Source organism: Podarcis melisellensis (assembly GCF_964234715.1).
Source record: "Podarcis melisellensis genome assembly, chromosome: 1".
In the NCBI taxonomy this organism is placed as follows: Eukaryota; Metazoa; Chordata; class Lepidosauria; order Squamata; family Lacertidae; genus Podarcis; species Podarcis melisellensis.
The window spans coordinates 107,924,079-107,946,651 of NC_138528.1; the positions used below are offsets into that span (position 1 = coordinate 107,924,079).

General features: G+C 40.0%; 1 protein-coding gene and 1 long non-coding RNA gene across 4 annotated transcripts in view; one reads left to right on the plus strand and one right to left on the minus strand.

Moving 5' to 3' along the window:
- Positions 1–22,573, plus strand: part of CSRNP3 (cysteine and serine rich nuclear protein 3) — an 89,590-nt gene that overhangs the window by 31,451 nt on the left and 35,566 nt on the right. The gene's annotated exons all lie outside the window — the stretch shown is intronic.
- Positions 14,904–22,526, minus strand: LOC309376868. 2 transcript variants are annotated; one of them, XR_014171317.1, is made up of 3 exons: positions 22,229–22,526; positions 21,439–21,508; positions 14,904–16,105 (listed from the first exon to the last, which is right to left on the minus strand). It is a non-coding gene; the product is annotated as an uncharacterized lncRNA (long non-coding RNA). The 2 variants fall into 2 exon arrangements; XR_014171318.1 differs by lacking the exons at positions 21,439–21,508; positions 22,229–22,526 and adding an exon at positions 20,069–20,198.

The following is a 22,573-nucleotide window of genomic DNA, read 5'->3' on the forward strand; positions in this document are numbered from 1 at the left end:
AAAGTTGGTGAGGAGCTCGTTTCTTCCATAGAAACTTGCTACGTTTCCTTAGGGCCATATTACACATTTAAGAAATAGGGTCATGGAGGAGGAAGAGAGCCAATCCAGCAAACAGGAGCATCGTGCTGCAGAGAAATCTGTGGACATCTTGCTGAATTTGACAAACGACTTGCTTTCTTTGTTTTAATCCTGTAAACTGATACATGCTAGAACCTTTTGCCATTTTCCTTCTTATCAAAGAAATTGGCTCCTCCTGAGGCCCCGTTGAGGTTCCTTATCACTTGTGCATCGTGACAATGCACAAACGAGTCCCTTAACTGTTACCCTTTGCAGCGGCTTTGGTACAATAGAAGAATGTAGCAAAGCTTCCGTAAAGGGCTGATGTGCCAAGATGAAATATGGTATGCAGCAGATGGGGGCATTATGCCCTAATTATTTTGTGCAGTAGTGACATAGCTAAAACAATGAATCCGCTGTGACTCAATAAAAACAGTGCAGGGAACTGCCTTTCCTGACAGGCAGCATTTACCACTATTTTCAATATAGTGTGTGTGTGTGTGTGTGTGTGCGCGCGCGCATATGTGTGCAACTAGGCAAAGGGCTATAGTGCAGTGATGGAACATCTGCTTTGCATCTGGAAGATTCCAGGTTCAATCCCTGGCATTTACAAGTATGGTTTCTAAACCCTGGCAAACCACTGCCTGTAAGTGTAAATAGCACTGAGCTAGATGGACCAATGGGATGCGGATGGCGCTGTAGTTTAAACTGCAGAGCCTAGGGTTGCTGATCAGAAGGTCGGTGGTTCGAATCCCCGCGATGGGGTAAGCTCCCCTTGCTCGGTCCCAGCTCTTGCCCACCTAGCAGTTCGAAAGCACATCAAAGTGCAAGTAGATAAATAGGTACCGCTCCGGCAGGAAGGTAAATGGCGTTTCCATGCGCTGCTCTGGTTTCGCCAGTCATGCTGGCCACATGACCCGGAAAAACTTTCTGCAGACAAACGCCAGCTTCCTCGGCCAGTAAAGCCAGATGAGTGCCGCAACCCCAGAGTCGTTCACAACTGGACTTAACTGTCAGGGGTCCTTTACATTTAGATGGACCAATAGTCTGATTTGGCATAAGGTACCTTCGCATGGTCCTATGCTTTTCACATCCAATTAAATAAATGGTAAGTGGAAGGGACACTGTTTGAGAAAGTTGTGTAGGAAGGGACTTGCCAGTTTTTGTCACAATAAATGTGCATTTGTTGTGTGCGGTCTCCAAGTCGTATTTTTATGGCAATAATATTGCGCTTCACAGGCATTCCCTGTGCAATATTTTGTGCCTGAAAAAGAAGTGATATTCACATTCATTGTGACTGTGATTTACCAGTAGAAAGGGGTTACATGAATATTCTGAGATTTGCTTATTATATATTGCTTATGATGTAACCAGTGTCAGAACTCACTTTCTCTTCCCATTTGATGAATCTTTTGCTTTAGAAAGATGGTTCCCCTTTTGTAGAACTAGATACAAGAGTGGGGGGGGGGGGAATATGTGGGAGAAAAGTACTCTTGGGACTTGTTACTATAAAATGGCGAGGCATGTATGAGGTTCCTCTTTAAGTTTGTTGTGTCAATGGCAACCTTAAGAAGAGAAGCTCTTCTAGATCACACAAAGTGATCCGTTCAACCCAGCATCCTGTTACAAACTGGCCAGCCAGATACCTCCAGGAATACTTTTATGCCTAAGTAGGGCATAAAGACAAGAAATATCGCCTGTTGTTTGCCCTCCTGCTCCCGTCCAGCTGATATTCAGAGGCAGCCTGCATCTGAATGTTCCATTTAGCTGTCGTAACTAATAGCCATTGATACACCTACCCTCCATAAATGTGTCTAAAAGCATTTAGACCAATGGTCATCACCACATCTACTAGCAGTGAATGCCATAAATTAATTATTGACTGTTAAGAAGCGTGTTTTTGTTTTTGCCAGTCCTGAATCTACTACCAATCCATTTCATTGAGCAACCTCAAATCCCCATATTATGGGGGAGAAAAAAACCTGAACAAATAAACCCCTCAAACTCTATAGCAGGGATTGGAACCTTTAGCCCTTTAGATGTTGCTAAACTACAGCTCCTATTATTTCTGGTCAGTGAGCCATGTTTGCTGGAGCTGATGGGAACTGGAGTTTGGTAACACCTGGAGGGCCGAAGATTCTATAGCTTTCCCTTATTCCATAGCTGAACACTGAGTTGTTGTCATTGGGCTATCCACCACAATCCCAGAATGACTTTCTTGAGAGTCAAAGCTAGGACTTTTCAGATTCAGCACCTCTCAGATGGGCGCCATTGCCATTCTAAGAGAACAACGGGGAAGTTCGTGGTGAGCTGCAGTACTTCTTTTTCTAGAAAAATAGCACTGATCACAGCCATGCCATATATTATCAGTGCATATGCAAAACTGGGTTTGGTGCTTTGCACCAATGTGCATACGTTTACACTTACTTACACGTTCATTCATTTTGTTTCCCATTTGCCCAGTTTGGATAGATCCATTTGGAGATCATCCCAGGCTGCTGGAGCTATTTCTGCTTATGAATTACTTAGTTTTATCTGCAAACTAGGCTACTTTCTGCTCATCCCTGACTCCCGATCGTTTATTGATGTTAAATAGTACCTGGCTGAAAACATACTTTTAAGGAACCACAATACCTACCTGTCATCCCTTCCATTGTGAAGCAGCTCTTACTCTTAACATCTTGTTTTTAAACCAATGATTTTTCTGACTACCTATCACATGACTGCTAGGTTCCCTCAGAAACCTTTGGTGAGAGACTAAAGTCCTTTTCAAGTATTCCCGCTCAAGCATTTCCCTTCTTGTTTATTTAAATAGTTTAAGCCCGAATTTCATTGGAAAGCAATCCCAGGGCGATACACTATGCAGAGGGCAACCCTCCGTTGGGCCCAGCCATGGAGGACACGGCTATCAAATGCTAATAGCCATGATGGCTACATTGTCTATCCACTGTTGGAGGTAGAATGCGTAATTTCTGGGAATCATAAGTAGGTGAGAATGCTGTTGCGTTCCCACTTGCAGACATCCTTTGGGCACCCTGTTGGCCACTGAGAACAGGATGCTGCCTTAGGTGGGCCTTATCCAGCAGGTCTCTTCTTATGCCCTGTGTTCATTGGGTGACGAATGCCTGTAGTGAGGAGCTGGCTCTATTTGTGGATGCCCTATGTGTGATTTGGAACCCAGCCCAATCAGGATTCTAAATCAGGAATGCAACGGAGGCTGAGGAGGCAGCAAGTAAACCATCACTCTCCTCCGTCCTTCCTTGCGCAACTGAAAATGATTGAGGAACATCTGAATAGGGCTTTGTCAAAACCATTTTGGGAAGTCCATAATGTATAATGGGTTACTCTGGTGTTCATGTTTGTTTATGCTTTTGTTGGCGTGCTTAGAAAGTGTGTGAGTTACCAAATCTCATTATATACAAAAGGAGGTGCTTTCTCCTTTCCCAGTTAAATTTCTGAGACTAGCTCCAGTTTAACTACTGGTATAAACTTTTTGCCTGAATCTGACTTCCTAACGTTTTGGATGTAGCTGGAGAAAAACTAGATTTCAGAAATAAAAGCTAAAATTTTGCAAGCCAAGAATTGATTGTTTAATATAAGTTAAAGTTTGTTTGTATAGGAGCAGCCTTCATTACTATAGCTTGCTTTAACCTTTCATATTTTAATATATATTTTTAACATCCCCTAGCTTCCTGTCTATCCATTTTTCAGTCTGTCAATCATTCAATCAATCAGTCATAGCATTTATTTCTTCCTGCAGTGTGTAGTAATGGCACATTAACTTCGTATTCTCATTTATTTCATCTTCCACCATTTGCTAAGCATTTGGGGTTTTTTTTCTGTTTCAGACTGCTACAGCAAAATGGCTACCATTTTTTGTTTATTTCTATCCTTAGTATCCTATGGCATCATAAATGGAAAAAAGCCTTTCTGTTAAGTAAAAAACAAACAAAAAACTCCCTCTTAATGAATAAGGTGCCTAATTGATCTTCGTTTTTCCCTATTAACATATAAGGCTATCATCTTTGCCCCTACAGATTCTCACCATGAACCATCTGTTCAATCTGTGAATTATGATGTGTTTTCACCAAAATGGTGGAACTTAAATTAATTATTACCTGTGTTGTTATGGTTATAAAAGAAATGCTAATTAGAACTGAAATCTAGAGACAATTCAGTGACAGAATAACCTGCTTGTCTCATCTGAAAAGCTATGGAACACCTTAGATAATATTTTCTTTCCCTTCATCAGATTACAGTTAGATGTTTCATTCTGTATAATTATTAGAAAGCCCATTATTAAACATTTTCATACACACACACACACACACACACACACACACACACACTAAGATGGAGAGGTGCTATGGACTTTAGAAAGGGATTTCTATCATGTGGCCTTTGTTAGAAGCCAATCCTGAATCCAGCAAGGTTAGTAACGTTGTTTTTACTGACTCCACTTGCAATGATTGGTCATACCCTTAATGAGCAACAAGCTGTCAATTACTTATGCTAATGAGTGAACCATTGAAAAGGATAACAAGTAGGTATTTTTTGCCATTTGAAGAATGTTAATGAGTAAATGACATTGCCATTTGTCATTTATCTACGTTCAAAGCTGAAATGTAATTTTAGCAATGACTATTTTATCATAAATGGATAAAATGAATAAATACAATTTTGCAGTAGCAGTGAAAACAATTCATTATTTAGGCGGAACTGGTTTTCACAGCAAAAGACAGATACATAGCTATTCTAATTAAAACAATGTATAGGCATCTCAAATTTTCTAAAGTAAAATTAACTTTCCTTTCTTCCTGGAGATGACACATTTCCAGAGGTACTCAATTATTTGTGATTCTTTTGAGCAAGTTTTGCCAGTTATTGTCCTCCAAAGAAATGCCATTTTATCAAATACCAAGGTAATGAATCAACAGAAGGGAATGGAAGATTTCTGCCATTTAGAAATCTTTAAATCTGAATTTACAGTCTTAAACTCTGAATATTTATATCTGCATCTTGTGTTAAACTATGTCGGATAGGTAATTTAATCCAAGGGTATTAAATTAGTTGATTATTTTTTTCTCAGTTTCAGAGTATTAAAATAGTAAAAAAAAGAGGGGTGTGTATGGAATTCTGCAACTGTAAGCTTTCAGAGCAAAACAAGGCTTTCTTTAATGTTTTTCTTCCTAATTATGTTTACTTGGAAGTAAGCCCCACTGATTACTTCTGATTAAGGATCCTTAGAATTTCAATCATAGTTTTTATACAATATTAGCAACTTAAAAGTATTAATAGGTTTATTGGCAGGATGCCAGTCAGCAATATGATTCCTTTTCACAAATATCAATATGAATTTGACATTACATCCTGCATAGAGATAGTTTACTGTGATACTGTCATTAGCCCTCACAAAGCAAGTATTAATCATAATTTCAAATCTCTAATGAATCCATGTTTTGTAAAGAAGGTTGCGAAGGGATTTGTAATGGGCATGGAAAGGGGTTGTGAAGGGATTTCCATAATTTGTGTTCCGTTAATGACTTAAAGCAGCTTTATCATTTGTTGTTCTTTCTTCATAGTAGACCTTAAGCTGATAAAAATATCCATAGACAGTGAAATCAGTAGTATGCCCGGTTTTTTCAGACAAAACTCCCATGTGATCACATAGGCAGCGTCAGAGAGACTCTGAAGCTGCTAAGCAAGCAGTAGGTAATGAGTCTTTGTGCAGAGTGTAGCTCTTGTCGCTGAACAATAAAGCATATGGTACAGGCAATAAAAGACAGGGCTGGGGAAATTTTAAGAAGATTCGGCTGGAACTAGGAAGGCAGATAACACATCACACACTTACAAAATGACAGCCTATGTTGGTGCATAATTATCAGGAAAAGTGTATGGACTGGAAAAAAACCCACCCATTTGAACAGGTCAGTTTTTTGTTTTTTTGTTTGTCTGCTTCAGATTATTTCAATGTTTTTGAATGCCATTCAGTAGTTTCGCTTATACCATTTTGGGTTGCTAATATATTTGGTTCATTTTTGAATTCAGTAAGGTGTGGCTTGTTTGATGCCCAGGAGTTGAATGCCTTGTTAAATAAACCATGTAAAGTAACTGTAGCTAATGTGGGTGTTTTTCATATTAAAACTCTGCAGCCGGAAACATTACAGATCCAGGAGTAATGGAACATTCACTCATTACAGTCAACCTCTAGCACTGATCAGTAGCCAGTTCTGAAATGCTGTGTTATTTCAGTATAGCAACGATCTATTATGCTGATGTCTTGTCAACCTCATTATTTTGAGAGGAACCATGTGGTTTCATGATGGCAATTTTCTTTTATGTTTTTAAATGATAAATGGCATACACTGGAATGTTAATTAGGATGCATATAATTTTCTCCCAATACTAGCTTTTGTGAAATATTTTAGGGGTGATGATGCAAAGGCAGAGGCACACATATAAGGAACCTGCATCTAACATATCCCACCAGCCTTTAAGAACAACATACATGACTATTCTCTGCTTTGTATTTCCCCCCCTATTGTTTTATTGATTTTATTGTAGGGGATGTGTAATCTTTTCTGTTTCATTTTTACAAAGAATGCTACCACACATTTTAAGTGACCATTTGTAGGTTGCAAAATTAAGTGTTGCTGCTTCTTAATATTTTGATTTTGAGGAAATTAGCTTTGTATGAAACATAAAAGTTTGATAGTATCGTATAGGTGCATGCATCAAGCATTTTTTTTTGGAAAACAATGGAATATCTAAATGCTTTCCAATCTTGAAAGAAATGGAACTGTTAATCTTTAATATGCATTTCAGCAATACAAAACCAGTAACTTTGAACAGGGGTGAGGTATCCTGCAGGAAGCAAAATGGGAAAAAGCAGGAAATAATAGAAGCCTGAGCCACTTCTCTAAACCAATAAAAAAAAATGTTCACTTCCTTATTGAACGTTTTAGAGAATTAATCTGAGAAACTCTTTCACTTCTTACTCTTTTGGTGCCATATTGAATACAGACTTATGTTTACAGAGCTTAGCAGTGTTATTTTGTATCAGACTGTTAAAACAGTTTCACTGGTGTGAAAACCGGAGCAACACTTATTTCCCTTCTTTATTTATGCGGTTTTAGTATCATGGGCACAAAGCTGTTGCAATGTGAGGCTATATGATGCAAATGTATTGGAAATGAAAATATCAACAGACACATTGACAGACGCCCTTATTTAATAAATGATGATAATAATAATAATAATGAGCAACATCAGGCTAGCTGCATTTCAGACAGCAAAGCTTTAGTGGCGGAGATTTTCACAACCGCTTCCCTCCCCAGATTTAAATAGGATATTTGACTATATTGGTCACCTTGGAAACCAGCCGCTGGAGCCTGATTTTAGTGGGTTATCCTGCAGGATGGCAACAACGTTCTGTTTCCGTATTCTTCAGAATAAAAATGCTCTGCCTTCCATTAGTTGAAGTGAGAGCAGTGGCTTTCTAAAATGCCCCAGTTGCAGCAGTGCTTAGTGCAAACATAAGACCTCCTCCCTTGCCTCCGCTTTCCTCCAGTGATTCAGGTATTCCAGCAGAACTGCAGTTCTACAATTTCTTACCCAGCCAGCATTCTCCTTTTAGCTGCTGACAGGCCCTTCGCAAGCCTTATGCAAATTAGACAAGCACAGTAGCTTTGACTGCAGAGGGAGCTGGGGGGGGGAGAGAGAAAGAGAGAAGAAATGAGTTCAAAGGTCAGAGAGCTGGTGGAAGGCTGTAACAGTTGACTGGGGAAGGGGGGGGAATACACAGACTACTGCAGTGAGCTTTTGCTGGCACGAAACGAGGAGGGAGAGGTTTTGTTTCCTGTGTTGAAAAGACCCTGCAGCTTATCTGAAACTATATCCCAATTCAGGTATTATCTAAAGCTTGTATCCTTGTGTGCTCCTCATTCCAGAAAGTGCGTTGGGCTCACTTGCGATTACCAAAGTCATCCTGTATCTAGACTAACCTTTCGGTGGCTGTGCATGTATGTCTTTGTATGCATTGCTTGGTTTTGAACGGTGCCGTTCTGTCCCATTGAAAGATGAATGGGGATTTTAGTGTCTCATTTGATTTTTTAAATAATAATAATAATAATGTTTAGGCCTGTCAAAATGAAAATGTGGCAAGTTTAAAAACGTTTCTGAATGAAATTTTGAGCCCTGAATTTAACATGGCTTCAATCCACACGGAATTTTAAGTATTGGTCGATGGGGCATGCGTGGTCTTGAGTTCCTACAGGTTGTTTCTCCCAGGTGCATGTCATATTGGGTTTCTCATCGGGTGGTCATTTCCAGATTATAGACAGGGCAGATTTGACAGTGCCAATCACATGTTGGGGGATGGAAGTTAAGAGATGGGAACTTGGGGCTGATCTAGTTGCTAGATGTAGAAGTTGATGATGTGCTTCATAATGTGTGCATCAACACAAGCTGTTTGACTGTTTCTTATTATGATTTGGTTCTTGAGCGCTCCTTTCTGCAACAAAACTTTGAAAATGCACTGATCCATGTTGTATGCTGGCTATCCAGCTTAAATGCACAGCCAGTTTACTGCACGGATCAGAGCATTTTTGGAAGTGTCATTGTAGAAAGGTTGTATTTGAACCCAAATCATAATAAAAAAAACCCCAATATATCAAACAGCTTATGTAAAACTTCCATTTGGCATAAACGTGGCACTTCCCTAATAGTTTCAGTAGCATTTATAATCTCTTAAGTGTTTTTATTAAGACTAAAGGATTAATTTGCTCACTGCATAAAACAGGCATACCAGGGGTAAAATGTGGTTGTAAAATTCCTAGTTAGGTTTCTTTTTTCTTTTTGTCACTGATGAATATTGTATTACTTCAAAATATTTAGTAATACACAGAACATTTTATGTAAAAACAAAGACAATAAATTTTGAAAACAAATCAGGTTGAACGTTCTTGAGGAAGTTAAACACTTTTAAATACTAAAGACTATTAGGGAGATATTTGATCATGTACTTACGACTTCCATTGACATTAGTGTGATTTAACATTAGATGGACTGTGTTTGGATTTTGAACTGCAATCACGATGCAAGCTTAAATGTGTGCATTTTGTCCCTCAGAAGTTGGTTTTTACTGCAAAGGTCTAGTTTTATAGCAGAAGACATGGTTAGTTTGCTTTGTTGCAGAGTATCCCATACCTTGCACCTTCACAACCAGAGATTTGTATCAGAAACCATCTGATTCATATTTATTTCCATGCATTATGGACCAATCCAGATACTCTTATTGCAGCTGATCAGTTATTTATTGACCTTATTTATAATCTGCCCTTCACTATATGGTCCTGGTAGAAATATGTCACATAAAAACAATATAAAAACCAACCAACAAACAAACAAACAAACAAACAAACAATGGATGCTATAAAATTTCACAACAACAGAGAACATCAGCAGAATATAACAAGTAGGACTTAAATGGAGGCAATAAAAAATGTCTGATAGGTCCCAAGCAAAAGTCCAGGTAATACGTTTAAAACTATTGCTAGGATCTTCATCTGCAATCAATATTTTTGATAATGTTACAGTTTAGGACTGTTGGATCAAAGGTTGCGTATGCAGCATACATTTAAAGCATATGGCTTCCTCAAATAACCCTGAAAACCATAGTTTACCCCTCACAGAGCCACAATTCTCAGCACCCTTAACAAACTGCAGTTCCTAAAATTCTTGGGAAGAAGCTGTGGACTTTAAATGTGCTTTAAGCTGCCCAGAGAGGCTGGGGAAACCCAGCCAGATGGACAGGGTATAAATAATAAAATTATTATTGTTATTATTACTATTACTATTATTGTTAAATATATGGTATGTACGCAGCCAAAATGTCAAGAGCAAGGAGCACTGTTGTTTCTGTGTGAGATTTCATGCTCTGCAGTAAGAGGAATCAGTTTTGTTCCTTAGGGTCAAACTGTTCTTGGTTAAGGGATAGAGGAATGTCTGTCTAGACATTACTACAGTTCATGAATTGCTTTCACTGGAGTACAACTGGAGCTTCACTGAAGCCTCTGGAAGATTAACATGAAGTGTGTGAATGGCAACTATAGTTTCACATAGTTTAATGACAGGTAGAGGTGAAAGGATCTGTGTATTTTGGTTTTCTCAGTTTCTAATTTTTTCAATCTTAAACTCAATTCTCCCTCTTTCTGCACCAATTTGCTGTTATCATTATTTTTAATCTTCATTAAAACCACTCAGCATTCTAGTGCAAATTTATTCTAATAGACACATTTTTGTATTTAGTTTTCACTAATTACTCATTTTTGTAACTAATTTCTCCTAATATAATGCATTTCTGTTTGTTATTTCCACTAATATATTGATTTTAGGCGCATTTTCTCCTAATATACACATTTTTTAACATGGTTTGGTTGGAGAACTGCATCACAAAATTCAGAGTTGCGAATTTTGACGGATTGCTGTGCTTTGGTTCTCATATTGTTGTTTCAAAATGTGCCATTTTGAGAAATTTGTCTTTAGATGCAAACTGAATCAGATTTCTCTCCCATCCCTAATGACTGGTAATTTGGTCTTATTCAGTGACCACATTTGTACCCTGAACATTCTACCAACAAACCAAAGCAAGGTATCTACAAGGAAGGGTTGAAAATTCAAATGAACACATCATTAAAACCTTAATACTATTTACACTACATTTTCCAATTCAGGTGCTTAGGCAATAGTCTGCTTTGGTTTCTTTGGGATTATTCTAAGCTAAGTCATTATCAAGGATTCTGGGCCTAGAAAAATATTCAAATTCTGAACCAAGGACTCCCAAACTCAGGATAAGTGTGCAAGTACAAAGAATACAAAGTTGCATAACACATTGTAATTCCAATATATGGATTACTTCAGAAATTGGAAGAACTGAAAAGTTTAGGAGCACAATGGAGCTTAGACCAGGATAATGGAGATCAATGGATGACAGAGCCTAGAATTTTTCAGGTGGAATGGGCAGAGTAGAGAATCCTGATAAATTATGAGCACATGCCTTCTTTCAAAGTATCCTCTTTGGGTTTTTATCCCTCAAGTGCCATTGTCCCCAATTTTTCCAGCTGTTATCTGTGATGTGAGGCTTAGAAACATCCATCCCCCACAACCCTCTCCCACTAAATTTGAGATCAAAAGAGGGGCCAATGTTGTTGCCAAATTCCAGGGTCATTGTTGTATGGGTACAAATGCAGCCTTGATTGGGATTATGTGCCTTTAGGATTTCCATTTGCAGCAGATCAAAACCCAACCAAAGGGGAGGCAATGAACCTGACTTGCACTGCTTAGCTTGGCAGTACTGGCCTCCATTTTAAAAGAAGAAAACTCCATTTTGGGAGCCAGCAAAGCTAGTTGTATTGAGTAGTATATGCATTTCTTTGTCTATCACCCAGGCAACAAGATCTGGCTCTCTCCTCACCCCTTCATCTGGACTGGTTAATGTTTAGTCAATAAGCTATCTGAAATGTTAGGGAACTTTCCAATTCCTGCCTATTTCAAGTGGGGAAGTTATGCACATAAGAGTGTTCATTTAAAAATCAAGCTTCAAATGGCTTGATAATGTGGGCATCATCTTAGAAGAATACGTTCTCATGTTAGGCTTCTCACAAGTTCTGCCTTTTGCAGCCTTGTAAAATATGGTTGCTCTCTACATCATAAGAAAGGATGGGTGGACACACTGAGAGCCAGTGTGGTGTAGTGGTTAAAAGCGGTGGACTCGTAATCTGGTGAACCGGGTTCGCGTCTCTGCTCCTCCACATGCAGCTGCTGGGTGACCTTGGGCCAGTCACACTTCTCTGAAGTCTCTCAGCCCCACTCACCTCACAGAATGTTTGTTGTGGGGGAGGAAGGGAAAGGAGATTGTTAGCCACTTTGAGATTCCTGAAGGGGAATGAAAGGCGGGGTATCAAATCCAAACTCCTCTTCTTCTTGTCCAATCCTGAAATTTTTAGATTCAAAAAAAGGAGACAAGTTTGTTAGCTCTGGTTTGGTTGGCTCTCATCTATCTTCTCTGTCTCTACACCTAGCAACAGCTTGAAGCAGGGCTTCTTTTCAAAGGGAACTCACAGGAACTCAGTTCCAGCACCTCTCCGGTGGGCACTATTGCCATTCTAAGAGAATGAGGAAGGCATTCATGGTGAGCTCTGCTAGAAAAATAGCACTGGCTTGAAGGAAGTGTCTCTGAGTTGAGGGTGGCCTTAAATCCAAGTGGTGAGGGCCATCTTGGATAACTTTCAAATGACTTGAACACAGACATTTAGAAACTGGGTGACTAAAGCATGTATATGACTAGCCCCTTTAGAACATCATTGGGACAAAGAAAGCTAGTTTTTGACTAGATACATTTTACTATTATATTTTGAAGTCCAAGTGGAACTGACTTTCTTATAAACCTTTTCTTATGTGGTGTGCTAAATTGTTTCTGTTTATTTATTTATTTATTTATTTATTTTATGCATGCATGCATGCTAATTTGTTTCTGAATTTAAACCTTCGCGCCTATCTCCATGCTTAAATGCAATGTGTTACTGAGAAGCGGATATTTTGAGTTCCCCTGGGAAACCGACGTTACCCCTAATGCCTGAAGGCCGAAAATAAAAGTAAGGCAGACCCATTTAGGTTTGTTAGTAGCGGACGGTTACCATTTTTGGTGAATTAATTAAAAGTAAACTCCTCATGGAAGACCTAATTATGCAAGTTTAAGATATTGGCAAAAGAATCCCACATTTTTTTGCAGGGACATCGTCTAATCTCCAATATCTCCTTATGCTAGGCCAGGGTCAGCAACCTTTTTCAGCCATGGGCCAGACCACCGTCTCTCAGACCGTATGGTGGGCTGGACTATATTTTGAAGGGGGGGGGGGGAAATGAACTAATTCCTATGCCCCACAAATAACCCAGAGAAGCATTTTAAATAAAAAGACACATTCTACTCATTTAAAAACACGCTGATTCCCGGACCATCTGCGGGCCGGATTGAGAAGGCGATTGGGCCGCATCCAGCTCCGGGGCCTTAGGTTGCCTATCCCTGTGCTAGGCGATGTATTCATCATCCATTTAAAGCTCATGGCTTGCCCCAGAGAATCCTGGGGACTGTAGTTTGTTAAGAGTGTTGAGAATTGAAGTCCTGTGAGGAGTAAACTGCAATTCCCAGATTCTTTGGGGGAGGCCAGGTGCTTTAAATGGCCTTTAAATGTGTGGTATGTATGCAGTCATGGTCTGTAAGGTAGTTCCATTCTCTCCGCTGGGACTGCAGAAGCCACCACAGTGCTACTGCTCCTGAACTTAGGAGAAGTATAGCTATATTGTGAGGCAGGTTTCAAAATGAGGAACAGTCTGCAAAGGTAGTCAGGACCAGTGATGATCCCTTGCACCAAATTCTGAAGACGCTCTGAATTCATCTGACTTTGGCTTTTATCACGCACGCACCCTCCCCCAACCAACCTGTATATCCCCATTTTTCTGAAACTGGCTCCAGGGGTCAAGCTATGGTTCTCTGAAACAGATGACAGAATTCTCACTAATGAAATGGTTTGACTTCTTTGAAAGTCCTCGAAACTTCTCTCTGGAACATTTGTTGGCATTGTGCATAGGAGCAGACACAGTTTTTAATTCAGCAAGAAGTCCACACACCATTTTAATCCTCCTGTGATGTAAGATTCAATAATTATTTGAGACTACTTTTTTAAAAACAAAAGGAATTGCATTTCTAAAATGTAAAATGCAAATACACAGATTAAAAATCAGGCAAATTGTTTTATATCAGTAAATTATTAAATGTATTAGTTTTGTTACTGTTGTTATTTGTTATTTATCAGGGGACTCCAGAGAGCCAGTGTGGTGTAGTGGTTAAGAGCGATAGACCCATAATCTGGGGAACCGGGTTCACATCCCCGCTCCTCCACATGCAGCTGCTGGGTGACCTTGGGCTAGTCACACTTCTCTGAAGTCTCTCAGCCCCACTCACCTCACAGAGTTTTTGTTGTGGGGGAGGAAGGGAAAGGAGAATGTTAGCTGCTTTGAGACTCCTTAAGGCAGTGATAAAGCGGGATATCAAATCCAAACTGCTCTCCTTCTTCTCTATCCCTTGAGTTGAAACCCTCCCATGGCCACTGCAGCCAGCAGTCCAGGAACCCTCCTATGACAACAACAACTTATTTATACCCCGCCCAACTGGCTGGGTTGCCCCAGCCACTCTGGGCTGCTTCCAACACATATAAAAACATAATAAAACACCAAGCATTAATAGTAACAGCCTAATCCAATATAAAAAGTCATCACAATAACTTTAAAATAAGCAATTTATATCAAACAAAGCAATTTGGCAGGAAGAACTTCAGAATCTGTAAATAGCTACACTACTGCACTACTGGTGCCCATGCAAGACTGAGCGAACAAGACATTTTCATCAAACGGGCTTGGTAGCCAGGTGGTGCCCCTGTGCTCACAGAGGGCTTTTCTCCCAGCAGATGCTTCTGTGAACAGGATTTAGTTGGGAGGAAATGGGTCATTGAGTGTTTTGTTTTGTTTTGTTGCTAATTCTGTCTCCTCTTTGCAGCTCCCATGTCACCCTACACCCTATTTTGGAGGGTCTCTTAACTTGCTGCACCCAGTTGAGATGGGGCAGAGGAGGGGACAATCCCCTCCTTTCATCTGTTATTAGTGGAGATGTCCACTGGATCAACAGTTTTCGCGTGATTGCAGGGCACCAGTTTAATTCTACCCATGGAAGGATATGGGTGTGTGGGTTTGATGAATTTTGACTCTCCCAAGAACATTCAGCCAAGGGACTATTGAAACACACATATCGCTATTTATTTCACCATTAAAGTTAATTGCACAACATTCAGAGAATCTGTTTCACAAAGCTGAAATAATTGGGGGGGGGGGTGGTACTCAGTGTGGCCACTAACATGTTTGTGTAAAGCAAGCATTATAGATTTTGGTATGAAATATATATGAGTTTGTTAAATGCTTACAGTAAACACATACTTAAATGTAATGGCTCTTTTTCTATAACAAGGGGAGCATTACAATTTAACAGCATCCCTAATGTTATCACAAAACTAACAGTTCTCCTCTTTAAGGTTGCGAGACTAAAACAAAAGGGTTTGGCTATGATGGGGCGAAACTGAAGTACGCCTCAGCCATTTAATCACAAACAAAATGGACAGGGTCCAGAATATGTAGGAGCGTTAAAAGTGCGGTGATACCACTTTCCCCTCCCTTTTAATGTATGCTTGATTTAAAAATCAATACTTCCCTGTAAGGTTGCTACCCGCCCAAAAGCACATCATCTGAACAAGAAGATGATTTCATCCTGAGGATAGGGATAAATGCATTTGCTGTTGATAACAATGCCCCTCCTCTCAAAAGGTACTCATAATAAGCAGACCTTGAAGTTTAAGCACACATCCCAAGGAAGGGCCAGATGGCTGATTGTACTGAATGAGACAGGTGTAATCTGTTGTGAGATCAAGAAAGCTTTTCTGAAAGATGAATTGGTTTGCTGTTTGTCAGCTGTCAGTCTTTGTCTTTGCTCTGAACCAATTATAGAGTTGAGACATGGCATCATAAGAATCCTACTAGAAACTGGTAAGGCAATACTTATGTGTGTATGTGTAAATGCCTACAATTTCAGTAGATGGGGTGTGTGTGTGTGTGTGGAATTCATGCAGCAGTTCTTGGCTCTAAAACGTGAGTGAATCTAAGCAGAACACAAAATAATGATGTTCTGGTAGTAATCATACATATGCAGCTCATATAATTTGCTAGATTAAATTTAATCTAGTAGAAATAAAGTGGCACTTGTTTTTGCTGACCCTCCTTTAAAATGGCTGCAGCATAACAATGGCCATTTTAATAATCTGACCTTGGTTTCTTTTTTAAAATCTTTTAAAACCATGAATTTCTCCTTAAGAGTTTTTCAGAGCCATCCTATCCTGTGTCCCTTCCTCTTCCTCAAGCAAGCTTCTGTTGTTGTTTCTTTGATTCCCTGCACAGAGAGAGAGATTTTGAAAAAGAGCAGCGTACAGAATATTAAATGGGCAAATCTCCTTTCTCTTTCACCTTTACCCAAAGAAACTTCCAAGGTTTACAGAAGTATCAAAACGTCTGGTTTAAAATAAAAATAAAAATTTCTTGACTCTGTATAAACTGATTTTATATCCAGGATCGAGAGATATCACATGTTCAAATAGTCATGGTGGTGGTTTGGATTCAGACCAGGTTAACTGTACTTTGATCCCTTTGAAAGTAATCTAAAAGCTAGGTGTGACTAGGCATGGGCAAAGCAATCCATTCTCTAGTCCATGCCACTTCTTCTTGGGTTCACTCATAAATGTAGCCTGCTCCATTTCTACATTAAAAATAAATAAATCACAAAAATCAGATTTAAATATAAATATGCATTTTAGATGCATTTTGTCTTAAAATATGTACTTTAATGCACTTTGATACTTTTTTATTATTGGAGACTGTATTGGAGTCTTTGGGATATTTCAAAACCAGTGAATAGCTTCTGATGTACTCAGGTGCCCTGGCTAGGGAGGGCAGGGTAAAAATTATTATTATTATTATTATTATTATTATTATTATTATTATTATTATTATTATTATTTATTTGCACATTAGCACAAGAGGTAGAAATCAGGCCACTTCCTCTTGGAATTCACAAGATTCCCTAGTAATAACTCCCTTGCCCTATTGATTCCAGTGGGACTTTAGTGTGGCTAACTGGTCTAGGTGTAGCCTAGGATTCACTAATTCAGACAATCCCTTCTGCTCATTCTCAAGGGGAGTAGGAAAGAAGAACCTATGGCCCATTTCTGATTTCATCATGTCTAGAAGCGAGGGGTGAAATGGTTTTTGAAGAGGCCCTAATTCAGCTTATATGTAGGTGCCTCAGTCTAATGATTCATGGGGTGAGTTGTCAACCTGTGCTTCTGACATCTGAGAGGGGGCGGAACTTTCCCTTTTACCTGATGAAACAAAATGAACACCAATTGTCAATGAATGAGATGAATGGCACACATATATCTAGTGGCCAGACAGGATAGTAGTATTCTAGGCTCTTTCCATCATATGAAATGACTGCTTTGGTGCCATTGCAGATATCCTCTGCTTCCTCTCCTTGTGGGGCCTTAAGATATGAGGGTTTATGCAGTTGTGGTAGAGCTTGCTGTAGCATTTCCATGGACAAAAGATGTGCCCAGAGACACTGTTTCCAGATTTTTCCTGTTGGGTCAAGGTGGCTGCAGATGCAAAAAAAAAACTCAGGCAGTGGTTCCTTCCTAGGAGCTGAGCCTCTGAAACCATTCATTCACACAAAGAATGTGATTGGCCAGAAAGTTAATTCTGTATACCTACTCTATATAAGTATTATCTGTGATATTTACCAGGGATCATCACTTACAATAACTGCTTAAAAGCCCTGCTGGGCGTAAAAATGTAGAGGGGAGATTTTTGCTGAATGGGATACATCATGTATCTGTAACCAGGAAGGAAAGCAGACAATGAAAGAATATTGTAAAGGCTGAATTGTCCAGCACTAATTGATTCTTGCCAGAGGCACTGCTAATTTATACCTTTACCCTTGGCTTGACTTTTAGCCTTCTTTTGTCTTCCTTCCTCTGAATCCCCTTCTCTCTTTGGCCTTCTCCCTCATTCCCACCAGTGTTCTCCCCGCTCCAAGCTTTGAAGTAGCAAGTTTTGAAAGGTGATTTAAATCAAGTTTGTAAAAGGTTGCACTACTTTCTAGGCCTTTAGCTCGCAATGTTCAGCCTTAACTTGTCAGAACTAAATCTTCTTTAAAAATATATATATATATCTTGGGTTATGTTTGAATTTCGTGGTTGGTCAGATAGCAGTTAATTTCCCCCCAATTATGGGCTTGGTAATAAGTTGCTTACACATTACATATTAAATTATAAGTCTTTACTCCCTTTTTGGAGATGTTAGGGAGGGGTCAGCAAACTTTTTCAGCAGGGGGCCGGTCCACTGTCCCTCAGACCTTGTGGGGGCCGGACTATATTTTGGAAAAAGAACGAATTCCTATGCCCCACAAATAACCCAGAGATGCATTTTAAATAAAAGGACACATTCTACTTATGTAAAAACATGCTGATTCCCAGACCATCCAAGGGCCGGATTTAGAAGGTGATTGGGCCAGATCCGGCCCCCGGGCCTTAGTTTGCCTACCCATGTGTTAGGGAATTAAGCTAAAAGATATTGAACGTATGTGATCTTACGTATAAAAGCTCTTTTTTTGTATTAAGGTATAAATGTAATTTATCAATCAGTAATTCTGAAACTGAGGGACACGGGTGGCGCTGTGGGTTAAACCACAGAGCCTAGGACTTGCCGATCAGAAGGTCAGTGGTTCGAATCCCCGCGACGGGGTGAGCTCCCGTTGCTCGGTCCCTGCTACTGCCAACCTAGCAGTTCGAAAGCATGTCAAAGTGCAAGTAGATAAATAGGTACCGCTGCAGCGGGAAGGTAAACAGCATTTCCGTGCGCTGCTCTGGTTCTCCAGAAGCAGCTTAGTCATGCTGGCCACATGACCCGGAAGCTGTACGCTGGCTCCATTGGCCAATAAAGCGAGATGAGCGCCGCAACCCAAGAGTCAGTCACGACTGGACCTAATGGTCAGGGGTCCCTTTACCTTTAATTCTGAAACTATATGATTCATTAGGCTGTGTTTTGTAGAACCGCTTCTGTCAATCAGAGTTGTTGTGCTGTTAAAAGATTTTACTTGATATCTCCTTCTTTTTTGGCAGTGCTTCTAGTCTCCCATGGTAGGCTGCATGGGTCGTGAATTGGAACCCGGGAACTGTGCCTCTGCAGAGGCATGGTACTTCCCCACTGTGGAAAGCTTTCCCCAGGGAGGAATGCCTTGTGCCATCGGTACCAACTTTTTGGTGCCAGGCCAACACATATTCCTTTTTACCTGGCCATTTGATTCTTAGTTGGAATCATGTGGTATGATGGTGTGACCCTGCCTGTTTTGGTGTTCATCTTTTAGTAGGTTGAGGGGGTAGGATAGCCACTTTTCCTAATGCCATTTTATTTCTTTTGTTGTTTGTTTTAAATTCATGTATGTGCACATTTTGGTTTGGTTTGGAGTTTTTTTTAAATTGTAAGCTGCTTTGAGACATTTTATGTAGTAAGCAATTAATAAATAGAATCATAATATGATAGCATTTCTGAATACTGGGGACAGGCAACAGAGGAGGGATGTTGGCCACTGCCTTTGTGTGCCATGTAGGGACTTACTGAAGACATTTGGTTGGCAACAGAATCCTGGAATAGATGGATCCTTGAAGTGATCATCCAGCAGTGATTTTATGTTAAATGTAAGTGTTTAAGCCACCCCCATTCTAGTCTATGAAAAAGACTAAAAACTAGTTATAGATGGTACAGACAGACACCCATTCACATACTATTACAGCAAGTCCATTGTTTATGTCAGAAGACGAGAAATAGTAGTTCTTAGATGTTTGGTTTTCTTCACAGTATATAGTCTTAATAAACTTATGTAAATATAAGAAGACCTGAATCGTAATATTTCAAAGTCACATATTTAAACCCATTGGGTTTTGACTTCCATAGATGGTAGGGACAATTACAGGGATGAGTAGGCGTTTGGGCTATTATCTTTTAAAATGTGGAATGGATTTTTAAAATGCCAGCGCTCATATGCATGTTCTATATGGAACATCCTTATCAGCTTATAATGTGCTATAATTGTTCTGCAAAATATTAGTAGGAAAAGATGCAGCATTTAGCGAAGGTACATTACACTCCCCCCCCCCCCGCAAAATTGCAGCAGCTAGAAATGAACAGCATACAATAATATAATAAATCAATAAAGAAATCCAAACTGACAGTACCAGTAATCTCAAATCCAAACATAAAATAAAACAGCTAATATGAAGATATACAGTCACAAAAGACTCACCTCTCCCCTTTTCATCATTTACCATATGCTGTGTAGTGTTTCAGTAGCCAAATAGCCATTGCTTAGCTGGATGTTTAAAAGATTAGATGTATTCCAGTCTCACAGTATACTGAATTATCCAAAAATGATTGTAAAGGAGAGAAATTACTGCTTGGGGTCAAAATGCATTACTCTAGGGATTTAAGTTTGTTATTGTAGGCCTGTTGTGAGGCAACCCTTTATGATAAGAATACAGAGAGAGCTTGTGGTTTATCTGGAGGGAGCTAAACCACGAGCCCAGATTTGGACAACATGCTTGGCCAAGCCATGGTTTAGCTCAGTGTGGTGTAGCAGCAAAGTGGCCAGGAGGAGCAAAGCAGACGGGATCTCATCCCTGGGAGCCTACATCAGTGGCATAGCGTGGGGGGTGCAGAGGGGCTGGCCGCACCGGGCGCAACATCTGGGGGTTAGGGTTAGGGGGCGCAAATCCACGGGTTAGGCGGTACAAATTACTTGCCTTACCCCGGGTGCTGACAACCCACGCTACGCCACTGGCCTACATTCAGTTCACACTTTCCAGACACAATGCATTCACTGGAAGTCATTCATTAGGTGAAGGTTTGCATAATGAGCCTATAATCTCCATTCTTTCTTATGGGAACATTTCTAATCCATGGTTTGTCTCATTCCCCTCCCTTCTCCCTCCATGGTTTCTGCAGCCAACCAGAAAAGGAGAGACAAAGGAAAAACTGACTTGTCTGATTTCTCCTGCTCCCTGATTTCTCTGACCCCTCCCTCCCTCCCTCCCTCCCTTCCTTCCTTCCTTCCTTCCTTCCTTCCTTCCTTCCTTCCTTCCCGGTTTCTGCCTGAAAATGGCTATTGCCAACCAGCAAAGCACAAACAAGTGAGGAAGTGGACAGACTCTGGCTGCTTGCATATCTGAATCTGTGATGTGTATAGTGATATTTGGGTACTAATTCCTAATGGATGGATAAGTGAATTTTCACATAGCATGCGTTTGGAAAGTGGGACCTGAGTGTACATTATTTGCTCATTCATATGACGCCATTGTTTGGTTTAGGGTGACATATGAACCAGCCCAGACTATAGGTTCACAGTGTTGATCAGTCCACACAGCTTACCTATGCTATGGCCATATTTTCCTCAAGCACAAGGTAATATGCACTAAGGCCAAGGCTAAGCTGAGTAGCAGGTCTAACCTCGTTGTGTTGTTTTTGCTTGCTTATAGCAGGTTTCTGGGATTCCAGAAGGACAAGTTTATCAATGTCACGCCATCCCCTGCCTTTCACAGAGCTTTCGATGGTACAATTTTTGTTCATTTGAGAGCATATTCATGACAACAGAAGTGCCAACATTGAAAGGATTTGTACCTGCATTTACACTCTTGTCAGCTGAGTCCAGGGTTCTCTATAAGCTGATCACATCCATTGTTTATTATACCTCCAAATGGCAAGGAAAAGGTGAACTGGGGGGTGGGGCATTATGGTTATTCTGCAGTTTCGCCTTGACACCTTTCCCACCTGGCTGTCTTCTGTAGCAAATGATAGACAAGTTTCCCCACTTTTGATGACATTGTTTCTGGAGGAAGCTGATCAGGCATTGCCAAGACTCTTAACCAGAACTAGTCCCTGCCCCCTTTGAAGACATGACTCACATTTTTTCACTCTGCACTTATTGCCAGTTCATTTCTGAGTATAATTCACAGTGCTGGCCATGGCCGTTAACATCTCGATTGGTCCTATCTTCAAAATAAAACAATAACACCCCAGTTGTCTTTTAGGCAGTGTGCTGCCTGCAGAGTCTTGCTACCTGTGTCACACCTCATTGGCTCTGGATTATGAGGGTTAATCTTCAGGTGGTCAATGTGCACCGTTTTCTGCCTTTGTACAGAAGTGACCTGATGATCCCTCATTTTCACGAACTCCCAATTCTGTGATCCTCAGTAATGATTTTCAAGTTTACAAAATGAAAGCAAGATTTGGGAATTACATTTTGTGTTGAGTAAGTTAAGGAAGCATTTTCATTTTATTGAACTAAAGCTACTTGTTCAAAGCAGCAATCATTCAAGCCACACAGCTTTCTTTTCGGGCAAAGGTTTTCAGAGAGCTGTAAAATAAAATGTATTATGTATGGAAATGTATTCAGATCATGTATACATACCATCGCATGCTTATTCAAGGTTGAGACCAAAGCCATTCATAGACAAAGTCAAACTGCAATTGAATTAGTGTGACCCCAGTGACTAGACAACTCAGATTTAAGTTTTTGAGGAATAGTATTCTGTCTTCAAGAAATATGATATGACGTTTTGGTTCCCCTTCCCTCACATTCATTTGACTGGAGCTCAGTTCTTGCTAGGTAGACATAATGAAGCCTTTGAAAATGCACCATCATATTTATAAGCAATATAGTGGGAAATTGGCCAGTTTGAGGATGTAAAAGGTTCTACTTGAGAATGCATATTGCTTACCTAGTTATAGCTTGTGCCCACCATGTTGTGAGGTC